The sequence below is a fragment of the Tyto alba genome, unplaced genomic scaffold (genome assembly GCF_018691265.1).
Source record: "Tyto alba isolate M040663 unplaced genomic scaffold, T.alba_DEE_v4.0 Super-Scaffold_46, whole genome shotgun sequence".
Classification (NCBI taxonomy): Eukaryota; Metazoa; Chordata; class Aves; order Strigiformes; family Tytonidae; genus Tyto; species Tyto alba.
In genome coordinates, this window is record NW_024881322.1 from 8,165,105 (window position 1) to 8,177,903 (window position 12,799).

Sequence of the window (12,799 nt, forward strand, 5' to 3'; positions counted from 1 at the left end):
GCCTGTTAAGGGGAGGGTAGCTGCACCGTGGCCCCCGCCAGCTCCGCCCCCCAGCACCGCCTTTAGCTCCGCCTCCTTTCCCGCTCCACCAGCTCCACAAAGGCTCCTGACAACAGGCCGGGCCGCACACTCGCCCTCGCCAAACCCAGCCCGAGCAAAGCCCTCGCACACTCGCCACACCCACCGGGGACCCTGCCACAGCACCTTCCCGGCCTCTCGGCTCCCAGCGCACCACCACGCCTGCCACCCCCCGACCACTGCCCCGGGCACCTTCGGGGCCACCCGCGCCCCAGGCTCACCCTTCACCTTCCCTCGGCACATCGCGCGGGAAAAGGAAGGCATTTTTTCCCACGGCCCGCCCCTGGGCACCTCGTGCTGCTGCGTGGCTTCCTCAGCGTCCGTCCGACCGACAAGGGGGCGCCTGCTTTCATCGCCGGAAATCCCGCGGGCACCCTCTCCAATCCGAAGACGCTCACTCGATTCTTCGGACCGGCCTCCCGTCAAGGGACACGAGCCCCTCTGCTAACCGCGCCTCACCTCTCGGCATGGCTACAAGCTTTTCCCACCGGGAAAGCTGTGATTTACGGATGAAAGACTTCACAACAAAGGGTTGTAAAGCAGGTATGTTTATTCGGCGCCGGGCACGTGGGGGATGGCTCCGCCACAACAAGCATGCGCGCCCCCCTGCCCTGCTAGTCTTGCTTCTATGTTACAAAGCGTTGCATATTCACGAGACGCCTATGCATATTCATAACCTATTCCCGCCTACCCTCGCTTCTTATTATAATTAGGTCTCCTCCTCCTTGCGGCTGCGCAGGGAGTTCCTTTGGTCCTGGGCGGGGGTCGTGAAGAGCTGGGCAGTGGTCGTGGGAGGAAGTATCTCCTCTTCCTCACTGCTTAACTTTTCATCCTGAATTCCTGCGCAGTCTCTGTCGCCTCCTGGACCTGGGCTAAACCGCAGAGCTGGTTTGTGCCGGTTGTGAGGTGATCTTTTGCTGATACACACTTATTTAAGGGAAGGAAAGGGGGGGCCCTCTTTTGAATAGGAAACAGAGGCAGAGCAAAACAGGCAATGTCTCTTGTCTCGTGCAAGCATAATACCAAATTTGGTTAATATCCCATTTCAGCTGCAACTGAGCAGGTGGTCGATTCGCACTCCTGCCCAAAATCATCCCCACCTACACAACCCCTGAAACCAGGGGAGCACCTCACAACCCTCACACTCTTCAGCTGCAAGACCAAACCGCATTTCCAAACCACCGAGAACACACCAACAGCCACAGGCTCCGTATCTTCCACAGTCCTGGGCAGAGACACACGGAAAGAAGGATTCAGTCTCTCCACAGAACACGACTGGAAACACCAACGCCGGCAGCTTTGAAACGGCCTGACAGTTTAGGAGTAGCGCTCGGGGATATTAGAAATGCCCCTCGCCAACCGCTGCGGCCGGCCCAGCTCCGCCAGCTGGCCCCGGCTCCTCCCAGGGCACCAAGGAAGCCCCCCGCGCCACCCTGGCTGGGCACAAAGGCCTCGCAGCCCTGCGCCCACCAGACCCCAAGGAGTCGCGAGACACAGCTCCCGCTCTGCCCGGCACGGCCACGCCGGCGCCACAAAATAGGAGCTGCTGGGTGGCCCTAGAGCCATCGCCAGCCTGCGGCCAGCGGCCACGGGGCGCGCCAGGAGCCTTCCCAAGGAGGACGACCAAGGCCAGGGCGAGCGAGCCCAAAGCCTTTGCCGCAAAGAGCGGGCGCCAAAAAGGGTGTCCCTGGGCGGTCTTGTGTCCCGGCAGGAGCCGGGGCCGCCCCTACAGTCTCCCCTGGCGGTCTTCCGTCCCGGCAGGAGCCGGGGCCGCCCCTAGTCTCCCCTGCGGTCTCCCATCCCGGTTGGAACCGGGGCCGCTCCTGCTTAGCTTCCCCAGGGGGGCCTGTTAAGGGGAGGGTAGCTGCACCGTGGCCCCCGCCAGCTCCGCCCCCCAGCACCGCCTTTAGCTCCGCCTCCTTTCCCGCTCCACCAGCTCCACAAAGGCTCCTGACAACAGGCCGGGCCGCACACTCGCCCTCGCCAAACCCAGCCCGAGCAAAGCCCTCGCACACTCGCCACACCCACCGGGGACCCTGCCACAGCACCTTCCCGGCCTCTCGGCTCCCAGCGCACCACCACGCCTGCCACCCCCCGACCACTGCCCCGGGCACCTTCGGGGCCACCCGCGCCCCAGGCTCACCCTTCACCTTCCCTCGGCACATCGCGCGGGAAAAGGAAGGCATTTTTTCCCACGGCCCGCCCCTGGGCACCTCGTGCTGCTGCGTGGCTTCCTCAGCGTCCGTCCGACCGACAAGGGGGCGCCTGCTTTCATCGCCGGAAATCCCGCGGGCACCCTCTCCAATCCGAAGACGCTCACTCGATTCTTCGGACCGGCCTCCCGTCAAGGGACACGAGCCCCTCTGCTAACCGCGCCTCACCTCTCAGCATGGCTACAAGCTTTTCCCACCGGGAAAGCTGTGATTTACGGATGAAAGACTTCACAACAAAGGGTTGTAAAGCAGGTATGTTTATTCGGCGCCGGGCACGTGGGGGATGGCTCCGCCACAACAAGCATGCGCGCCCCCCTGCCCTGCTAGTCTTGCTTCTATGTTACAAAGCGTTGCATATTCACGAGACGCCTATGCATATTCATAACCTATTCCCGCCTACCCTCGCTTCTTATTATAATTAGGTCTCCTCCTCCTTGCGGCTGCGCAGGGAGTTCCTTTGGTCCTGGGCGGGGGTCGTGAAGAGCTGGGCAGTGGTCGTGGGAGGAAGTATCTCCTCTTCCTCACTGCTTAACTTTTCATCCTGAATTCCTGCGCAGTCTCTGTCGCCTCCTGGACCTGGGCTAAACCGCAGAGCTGGTTTGTGCCGGTTGTGAGGTGATCTTTTGCTGATACACACTTATTTAAGGGAAGGAAAGGGGGGGCCCTCTTTTGAATAGGAAACAGAGGCAGAGCAAAACAGGCAATGTCTCTTGTCTCGTGCAAGCATAATACCAAATTTGGTTAATATCCCATTTCAGCTGCAACTGAGCAGGTGGTCGATTCGCACTCCTGCCCAAAATCATCCCCACCTACACAACCCCTGAAACCAGGGGAGCACCTCACAACCCTCACACTCTTCAGCTGCAAGACCAAACCGCATTTCCAAACCACCGAGAACACACCAACAGCCACAGGCTCCGTATCTTCCACAGTCCTGGGCAGAGACACACGGAAAGAAGGATTCAGTCTCTCCACAGAACACGACTGGAAACACCAACGCCGGCAGCTTTGAAACGGCCTGACAGTTTAGGAGTAGCGCTCGGGGATATTAGAAATGCCCCTCGCCAACCGCTGCGGCCGGCCCAGCTCCGCCAGCTGGCCCCGGCTCCTGCCAGGGCACCAAGGAAGCCCCCCGCGCCACCCTGGCTGGGCACAAAGGCCTCGCAGCCCTGCGCCCACCAGACCCCAAGGAGTCGCGAGACACAGCTCCCGCTCTGCCCGGCACGGCCACGCCGGCGCCACAAAATAGGAGCTGCTGGGTGGCCCTAGAGCCATCGCCAGCCTGCGGCCAGCGGCCACGGGGCGCGCCAGGAGCCTTCCCAAGGAGGACGACCAAGGCCAGGGCGAGCGAGCCCAAAGCCTTTGCCGCAAAGAGCGGGCGCCAAAAAGGGTGTCCCTGGGCGGTCTTGTGTCCCGGCAGGAGCCGGGGCCGCCCCTACAGTCTCCCCTGGCGGTCTTCCGTCCCGGCAGGAGCCGGGGCCGCCCCTAGTCTCCCCTGCGGTCTCCCATCCCGGTTGGAACCGGGGCCGCTCCTGCTTAGCTTCCCCAGGGGGCCTGTTAAGGGGAGGGTAGCTGCACCGTGGCCCCCGCCAGCTCCGCCCCCCAGCACCGCCTTTAGCTCCGCCTCCTTTCCCCGCTCCACCAGCTCCACAAAGGCTCCTGACAACAGGCCGGGCCGCACACTCGCCCTCGCCAAACCCAGCCCGAGCAAAGCCCTCGCACACTCGCCACACCCACCGGGGACCCTGCCACAGCACCTTCCCGGCCTCTCGGCTCCCAGCGCACCACCACGCCTGCCACCCCCGACCACTGCCCCGGGCACCTTCGGGGCCACCCGCGCCCCAGGCTCACCCTTCACCTTCCCTCGGCACATCGCGCGGGAAAAGGAAGGCATTTTTTCCCACGGCCCGCCCCTGGGCACCTCGTGCTGCTGCGTGGCTTCCTCAGCGTCCGTCCGACCGACAAGGGGGCGCCTGCTTTCCATCGCCGGAAATCCCGCGGGCACCCTCTCCAATCCGAAGACGCTCACTCGATTCTTCGGACCGGCCTCCCGTCAAGGGACACGAGCCCCTCTGCTAACCGCGCCTCACCTCTCAGCATGGCTACAAGCTTTTCCCACCGGGAAAGCTGTGATTTACGGATGAAAGACTTCACAACAAAGGGTTGTAAAGCAGGTATGTTTATTCGGCGCCGGGCACGTGGGGGATGGCTCCGCCACAACAAGCATGCGCGCCCCCCTGCCCTGCTAGTCTTGCTTCTATGTTACAAAGCGTTGCATATTCACGAGACGCCTATGCATATTCATAACCTATTCCCGCCTACCCTCGCTTCTTATTATAATTAGGTCTCCTCCTCCTTGCGGCTGCGCAGGGAGTTCCTTTGGTCCTGGGCGGGGGTCGTGAAGAGCTGGGCAGTGGTCGTGGGAGGAAGTATCTCCTCTTCCTCACTGCTTAACTTTTCATCCTGAATTCCTGCGCAGTCTCTGTCGCCTCCTGGACCTGGGCTAAACCGCAGAGCTGGTTTGTGCCGGTTGTGAGGTGATCTTTTGCTGATACACACTTATTTAAGGGAAGGAAAGGGGGGGCCCTCTTTTGAATAGGAAACAGAGGCAGAGCAAAACAGGCAATGTCTCTTGTCTCGTGCAAGCATAATACCAAATTTGGTTAATATCCCATTTCAGCTGCAACTGAGCAGGTGGTCGATTCGCACTCCTGCCCAAAATCATCCCCACCTACACAACCCCTGAAACCAGGGGAGCACCTCACAACCCTCACACTCTTCAGCTGCAAGACCAAACCGCATTTCCAAACCACCGAGAACACACCAACAGCCACAGGCTCCGTATCTTCCACAGTCCTGGGCAGAGACACACGGAAAGAAGGATTCAGTCTCTCCACAGAACACGACTGGAAACACCAACGCCGGTGTTTTGCCAATTGACGGGCTTAACACAAAGGACACAGACACCAAGCTAAAGAAATAGGCTTATTTTACTTTATTTTAAAATAGCAGAAAGAATAAGCATGGTAATGCACTAGGCATTACTATTTAAAGCTAGCTGTAGTGATTAAGAAAGATCCATCACCAACTGCCCTCATACTTTACCATCATCCAGATCCGTGCATCAGCTGGGGAGCCCCGTCACAGCGAAGGGTCGGAGAGGCTTTCCCGGCAATTGGGAAGTCCTACGCAGTGCGTCCGCTCGTAGGTGAGGTCTGCGTCTGTGCTGTGAGAGGGTCCAGGTTTTATAGAGTTTAACAAACAAGTCTAAACAAAACGCACAGGAGATATCTGGTAGATTGATATGGCTCACTCAGGCGTGTCCGGATCTGGCCAGGATCCGGCCATGCCCGAGGAGTTTCTGTTTTTCTTTACATTTGGGATTTATAGTTACTTCCTATTGTTTACTTATAGTTCCCAGGGATTGTTCCCAGGGTTACGTTTTCATGCTGATAAGATACGGGTTGCTTCAGTCTGCTGATAAGATGCTGATTGCTGGTCGGGGAACTCACTCAGAAGTGAACTTTGGTTTGAGGCCTATTGTTTGGGCCCCTTTTTGTTTCAGCCGGCAGCTTTGAAAGGCCTGACAGTTTAGGAGTAGCGCTCGGGGATATTAGAAATGCCCCTCGCCAACCGCTGCGGCCGGCCCAGCTCCGCCAGCTGGCCCCGGCTCCTGCCAGGGCACCAAGGAAGCCCCCCGCGCCACCCTGGCTGGGCACAAAGGCCTCGCAGCCCTGCGCCCACCAGACCCCAAGGAGTCGCGAGACACAGCTCCCGCTCTGCCCGGCACGGCCACGCCGGCGCCACAAAATAGGAGCTGCTGGGTGGCCCTAGAGCCATCGCCAGCCTGCGGCCAGCGGCCACGGGGCGCGCCAGGAGCCTTCCCAAGGAGGACGACCAAGGCCAGGGCGAGCGAGCCCAAAGCCTTTGCCGCAAAGAGCGGGCGCCAAAAAGGGTGTCCCTGGGCGGTCTTGTGTCCCGGCAGGAGCCGGGGCCGCCCCTACAGTCTCCCCTGGCGGTCTTCCGTCCCGGCAGGAGCCGGGGCCGCCCCTAGTCTCCCCCCTGCGGTCTCCCATCCCGGTTGGAACCGGGGCCGCTCCTGCTTAGCTTCCCCAGGGGGCCTGTTAAGGGGAGGGTAGCTGCACCGTGGCCCCCGCCAGCTCCGCCCCCCAGCACCGCCTTTAGCTCCGCCTCCTTTCCCGCTCCACCAGCTCCACAAAGGCTCCTGACAACAGGCCGGGCCGCACACGTCGCCCTCGCCAAACCCAGCCCGAGCAAAGCCCTCGCACACTCGCCACACCCACCGGGGACCCTGCCACAGCACCTTCCCGGCCTCTCGGCTCCCAGCGCACCACCACGCCTGCCACCCCCCGACCACTGCCCCGGGCACCTTCGGGGCCACCCGCGCCCCAGGCTCACCCTTCACCTTCCCTCGGCACATCGCGCGGGAAAAGGAAGGCATTTTTTCCCACGGCCCGCCCCTGGGCACCTCGTGCTGCTGCGTGGCTTCCTCAGCGTCCGTCCGACCGACAAGGGGGCGCCTGCTTTCATCGCCGGAAATCCCGCGGGCACCCTCTCCAATCCGAAGACGCTCACTCGATTCTTCGGACCGGCCTCCCGTCAAGGGACACGAGCCCCTCTGCTAACCGCGCCTCACCTCTCAGCATGGCTACAAGCTTTTCCCACCGGGAAAGCTGTGATTTACGGATGAAAGACTTCACAACAAAGGGTTGTAAAGCAGGTATGTTTATTCGGCGCCGGGCACGTGGGGGATGGCTCCGCCACAACAAGCATGCGCGCCCCCCTGCCCTGCTAGTCTTGCTTCTATGTTACAAAGCGTTGCATATTCACGAGACGCCTATGCATATTCATAACCTATTCCCGCCTACCCTCGCTTCTTATTATAATTAGGTCTCCTCCTCCTTGCGGCTGCGCAGGGAGTTCCTTTGGTCCTGGGCGGGGGTCGTGAAGAGCTGGGCAGTGGTCGTGGGAGGAAGTATCTCCTCTTCCTCACTGCTTAACTTTTCATCCTGAATTCCTGCGCAGTCTCTGTCGCCTCCTGGACCTGGGCTAAACCGCAGAGCTGGTTTGTGCCGGTTGTGAGGTGATCTTTTGCTGATACACACTTATTTAAGGGAAGGAAAGGGGGGGCCCTCTTTTGAATAGGAAACAGAGGCAGAGCAAAACAGGCAATGTCTCTTGTCTCGTGCAAGCATAATACCAAATTTGGTTAATATCCCATTTCAGCTGCAACTGAGCAGGTGGTCGATTCGCACTCCTGCCCAAAATGATCCCCACCTACACAACCCCTGAAACCAGGGGAGCACCTCACAACCCTCACACTCTTCAGCTGCAAGACCAAACCGCATTTCCAAACCACCGAGAACACACCAACAGCCACAGGCTCCGTATCTTCCACAGTCCTGGGCAGAGACACACGGAAAGAAGGATTCAGTCTCTCCACAGAACACGACTGGAAACACCAACGCCGGCAGCTTTGAAACGGCCTGACAGTTTAGGAGTAGCGCTCGGGGATATTAGAAATGCCCCTCGCCAACCGCTGCGGCCGGCCCAGCTCCGCCAGCTGGCCCCGGCTCCTCCCAGGGCACCAAGGAAGCCCCCCGCGCCACCCTGGCTGGGCACAAAGGCCTCGCAGCCCTGCGCCCACCAGACCCCAAGGAGTCGCGAGACACAGCTCCCGCTCTGCCCGGCACGGCCACGCCGGCGCCACAAAATAGGAGCTGCTGGGTGGCCCTAGAGCCATCGCCAGCCTGCGGCCAGCGGCCACGGGGCGCGCCAGGAGCCTTCCCAAGGAGGACGACCAAGGCCAGGGCGAGCGAGCCCAAAGCCTTTGCCGCAAAGAGCGGGCGCCAAAAAGGGTGTCCCTGGGCGGTCTTGTGTCCCGGCAGGAGCCGGGGCCGCCCCTACAGTCTCCCCTGGCGGTCTTCCGTCCCGGCAGGAGCCGGGGCCGCCCCTAGTCTCCCCTGCGGTCTCCCATCCCGGTTGGAACCGGGGCCGCTCCTGCTTAGCTTCCCCGGGGGGCCTGTTAAGGGGAGGGTAGCTGCACCGTGGCCCCCGCCAGCTCCGCCCCCCAGCACCGCCTTTAGCTCCGCCTCCTTTCCCGCTCCACCAGCTCCACAAAGGCTCCTGACAACAGGCCGGGCCGCACACTCGCCCTCGCCAAACCCAGCCCGAGCAAAGCCCTCGCACACTCGCCACACCCACCGGGGACCCTGCCACAGCACCTTCCCGGCCTCTCGGCTCCCAGCGCACCACCACGCCTGCCACCCCCCGACCACTGCCCCGGGCACCTTCGGGGCCACCCGCGCCCCAGGCTCACCCTTCACCTTCCCTCGGCACATCGCGCGGGAAAAGGAAGGCATTTTTTCCCACGGCCCGCCCCTGGGCACCTCGTGCTGCTGCGTGGCTTCCTCAGCGTCCGTCCGACCGACAAGGGGGCGCCTGCTTTCAATCGCCGGAAATCCCGCGGGCACCCTCTCCAATCCGAAGACGCTCACTCGATTCTTCGGACCGGCCTCCCGTCAAGGGACACGAGCCCCTCTGCTAACCGCGCCTCACCTCTCGGCATGGCTACAAGCTTTTCCCACCGGGAAAGCTGTGATTTACGGATGAAAGACTTCACAACAAAGGGTTGTAAAGCAGGTATGTTTATTCGGCGCCGGGCACGTGGGGGATGGCTCCGCCACAACAAGCATGCGCGCCCCCCTGCCCTGCTAGTCTTGCTTCTATGTTACAAAGCGTTGCATATTCACGAGACGCCTATGCATATTCATAACCTATTCCCGCCTACCCTCGCTTCTTATTATAATTAGGTCTCCTCCTCCTTGCGGCTGCGCAGGGAGTTCCTTTGGTCCTGGGCGGGGGTCGTGAAGAGCTGGGCAGTGGTCGTGGGAGGAAGTATCTCCTCTTCCTCACTGCTTAACTTTTCATCCTGAATTCCTGCGCAGTCTCTGTCGCCTCCTGGACCTGGGCTAAACCGCAGAGCTGGTTTGTGCCGGTTGTGAGGTGATCTTTTGCTGATACACACTTATTTAAGGGAAGGAAAGGGGGGGCCCTCTTTTGAATAGGAAACAGAGGCAGAGCAAAACAGGCAATGTCTCTTGTCTCGTGCAAGCATAATACCAAATTTGGTTAATATCCCATTTCAGCTGCAACTGAGCAGGTGGTCGATTCGCACTCCTGCCCAAAATGATCCCCACCTACACAACCCCTGAAACCAGGGGAGCACCTCACAACCCTCACACTCTTCAGCTGCAAGACCAAACCGCATTTCCAAACCACCGAGAACACACCAACAGCCACAGGCTCCGTATCTTCCACAGTCCTGGGCAGAGACACACGGAAAGAAGGATTCAGTCTCTCCACAGAACACGACTGGAAACACCAACGCCGGCAGCTTTGAAACGGCCTGACAGTTTAGGAGTAGCGCTCGGGGATATTAGAAATGCCCCTCGCCAACCGCTGCGGCCGGCCCAGCTCCGCCAGCTGGCCCCGGCTCCTGCCAGGGCACCAAGGAAGCCCCCCGCGCCACCCTGGCTGGGCACAAAGGCCTCGCAGCCCTGCGCCCACCAGACCCCAAGGAGTCGCGAGACACAGCTCCCGCTCTGCCCGGCACGGCCACGCCGGCGCCACAAAATAGGAGCTGCTGGGTGGCCCTAGAGCCATCGCCAGCCTGCGGCCAGCGGCCACGGGGCGCGCCAGGAGCCTTCCCAAGGAGGACGCCCAAGGCCAGGGCGAGCGAGCCCAAAGCCTTTGCCGCAAAGAGCGGGCGCCAAAAAGGGTGTCCCTGGGCGGTCTTGTGTCCCGGCAGGAGCCGGGGCCGCCCCTACAGTCTCCCCTGGCGGTCTTCCGTCCCGGCAGGAGCCGGGGCCGCCCCTAGTCTCCCCTGCGGTCTCCCATCCCGGTTGGAACCGGGGCCGCTCCTGCTTAGCTTCCCCAGGGGGCCTGTTAAGGGGAGGGTAGCTGCACCGTGGCCCCCGCCAGCTCCGCCCCCCAGCACCGCCTTTAGCTCCGCCTCCTTTCCCGCTCCACCAGCTCCACAAAGGCTCCTGACAACAGGCCGGGCCGCACACTCGCCCTCGCCAAACCCAGCCCGAGCAAAGCCCTCGCACACTCGCCACACCCACCGGGGACCCTGCCACAGCACCTTCCCGGCCTCTCGGCTCCCAGCGCACCACCACGCCTGCCACCCCCCGACCACTGCCCCGGGCACCTTCGGGGCCACCCGCGCCCCAGGCTCACCCTTCACCTTCCCTCGGCACATCGCGCGGGAAAAGGAAGGCATTTTTTCCCACGGCCCGCCCCTGGGCACCTCGTGCTGCTGCGTGGCTTCCTCAGCGTCCGTCCCGACCGACAAGGGGGCGCCTGCTTTCATCGCCGGAAATCCCGCGGGCACCCTCTCCAATCCGAAGACGCTCACTCGATTCTTCGGACCGGCCTCCCGTCAAGGGACACGAGCCCCTCTGCTAACCGCGCCTCACCTCTCGGCATGGCTACAAGCTTTTCCCACCGGGAAAGCTGTGATTTACGGATGAAAGACTTCACAACAAAGGGTTGTAAAGCAGGTATGTTTATTCGGCGCCGGGCACGTGGGGGATGGCTCCGCCACAACAAGCATGCGCGCCCCCCTGCCCTGCTAGTCTTGCTTCTATGTTACAAAGCGTTGCATATTCACGAGACGCCTATGCATATTCATAACCTATTCCCGCCTACCCTCGCTTCTTATTATAATTAGGTCTCCTCCTCCTTGCGGCTGCGCAGGGAGTTCCTTTGGTCCTGGGCGGGGGTCGTGAAGAGCTGGGCAGTGGTCGTGGGAGGAAGTATCTCCTCTTCCTCACTGCTTAACTTTTCATCCTGAATTCCTGCGCAGTCTCTGTCGCCTCCTGGACCTGGGCTAAACCGCAGAGCTGGTTTGTGCCGGTTGTGAGGTGATCTTTTGCTGATACACACTTATTTAAGGGAAGGAAAGGGGGGGCCCTCTTTTGAATAGGAAACAGAGGCAGAGCAAAACAAGCAATGTCTCTTGTCTCGTGCAAGCATAATACCAAATTTGGTTAATATCCCATTTCAGCTGCAACTGAGCAGGTGGTCGATTCGCACTCCTGCCCAAAATGATCCCCACCTACACAACCCCTGAAACCAGGGGAGCACCTCACAACCCTCACACTCTTCAGCTGCAAGACCAAACCGCATTTCCAAACCACCGAGAACACACCAACAGCCACAGGCTCCGTATCTTCCACAGTCCTGGGCAGAGACACACGGAAAGAAGGATTCAGTCTCTCCACAGAACACGACTGGAAACACCAACACCGGTGTTTTGCCAATTGACGGGCTTAACACATAGGACACAGACACCAAGCTAAAGAAATAGGCTTATTTTACTTTAGTTTAAAACAGCAGAAAGAATAAGCAAGGTAATGCACCTAGAAATTACTATTTAAAGCTAGCTGTAGTGATTAAGAAAGATCCATCACCAATTGCCCTCATACTTTACCATCATCCAGATCCGTGCATCAGCTGGGGAGCCCCGTCACAGCGAAGGGTCGGAGAGGCTTTCCCGGCAATTGGGAAGTCCTACGCAGTGAGTCCGCTCGTAGGTGAGGTCTCCTATAAATATTGCCAATTTCATACCTTCCTCCTTCATCCCCTGTATGCAATCTCGCAAAGTATACCAGGGACGTTCCCCACCTGGCCAATCATTCTCCGTGGGGTATTTATTATTACATCTCTGGGCAGCCAAGGTTAACAAATTTGTATCCTGAGGATTATTTCGGAATGCATCTTGCACAGAGGAGTCAGAACTCAAAACTAAAAACTTCCTAGATTCCCCTGGATCTAAGGTTACCCCTGCTGCTCCCTGATCGTGCAAAATCACCATCCAAGAGAGCAGGGGTTCCCCCAGTCTCTGCTTAAATCTTTCAATTATATCATCTATTTGATGCTGAGTATAATCTTCAATCCCATCCTTCCTTACTTGTTGCCCGTTAGTATCCAATTCTATTTTCCGTCTCCACACTGGTTTTACATCCACAGGTTCATCTGAGGAACGAGCCTCATCAGAACCTGTAGAATCCCAAATATCTCCATCCCATCTGTCAGGATCCCACCGTACCCCTGCTTCTGCAATCGCAGCATGCACTTTCCTATGGTTTACTCGTCCCCTTCTTTTCTTATACTTATACTGTGCAACTCTTACTGCAGCTGTTTCAGCTACAGTCTGATAAGTATCCAACTTATCGGCAAGCAACTTGTTTTGACACCGTAACGATACAATTTGATTCTGCAAATCACACATCTGTCGCTCCATGTGGGAGCGCTCCAACAACAGTTTTTCTTTCTGTTGGTGCTGTTTCCGATATGCTGTTAACAAAACCCATCCCCGTCTTCCCGAACACACAATTTCTTTTCCTTTTTCAACAGATAATTTTTGGATACATTTTAATACATCCAGTGGTTCAGCTTCTTTTAGCCGACTTTCCCACTGT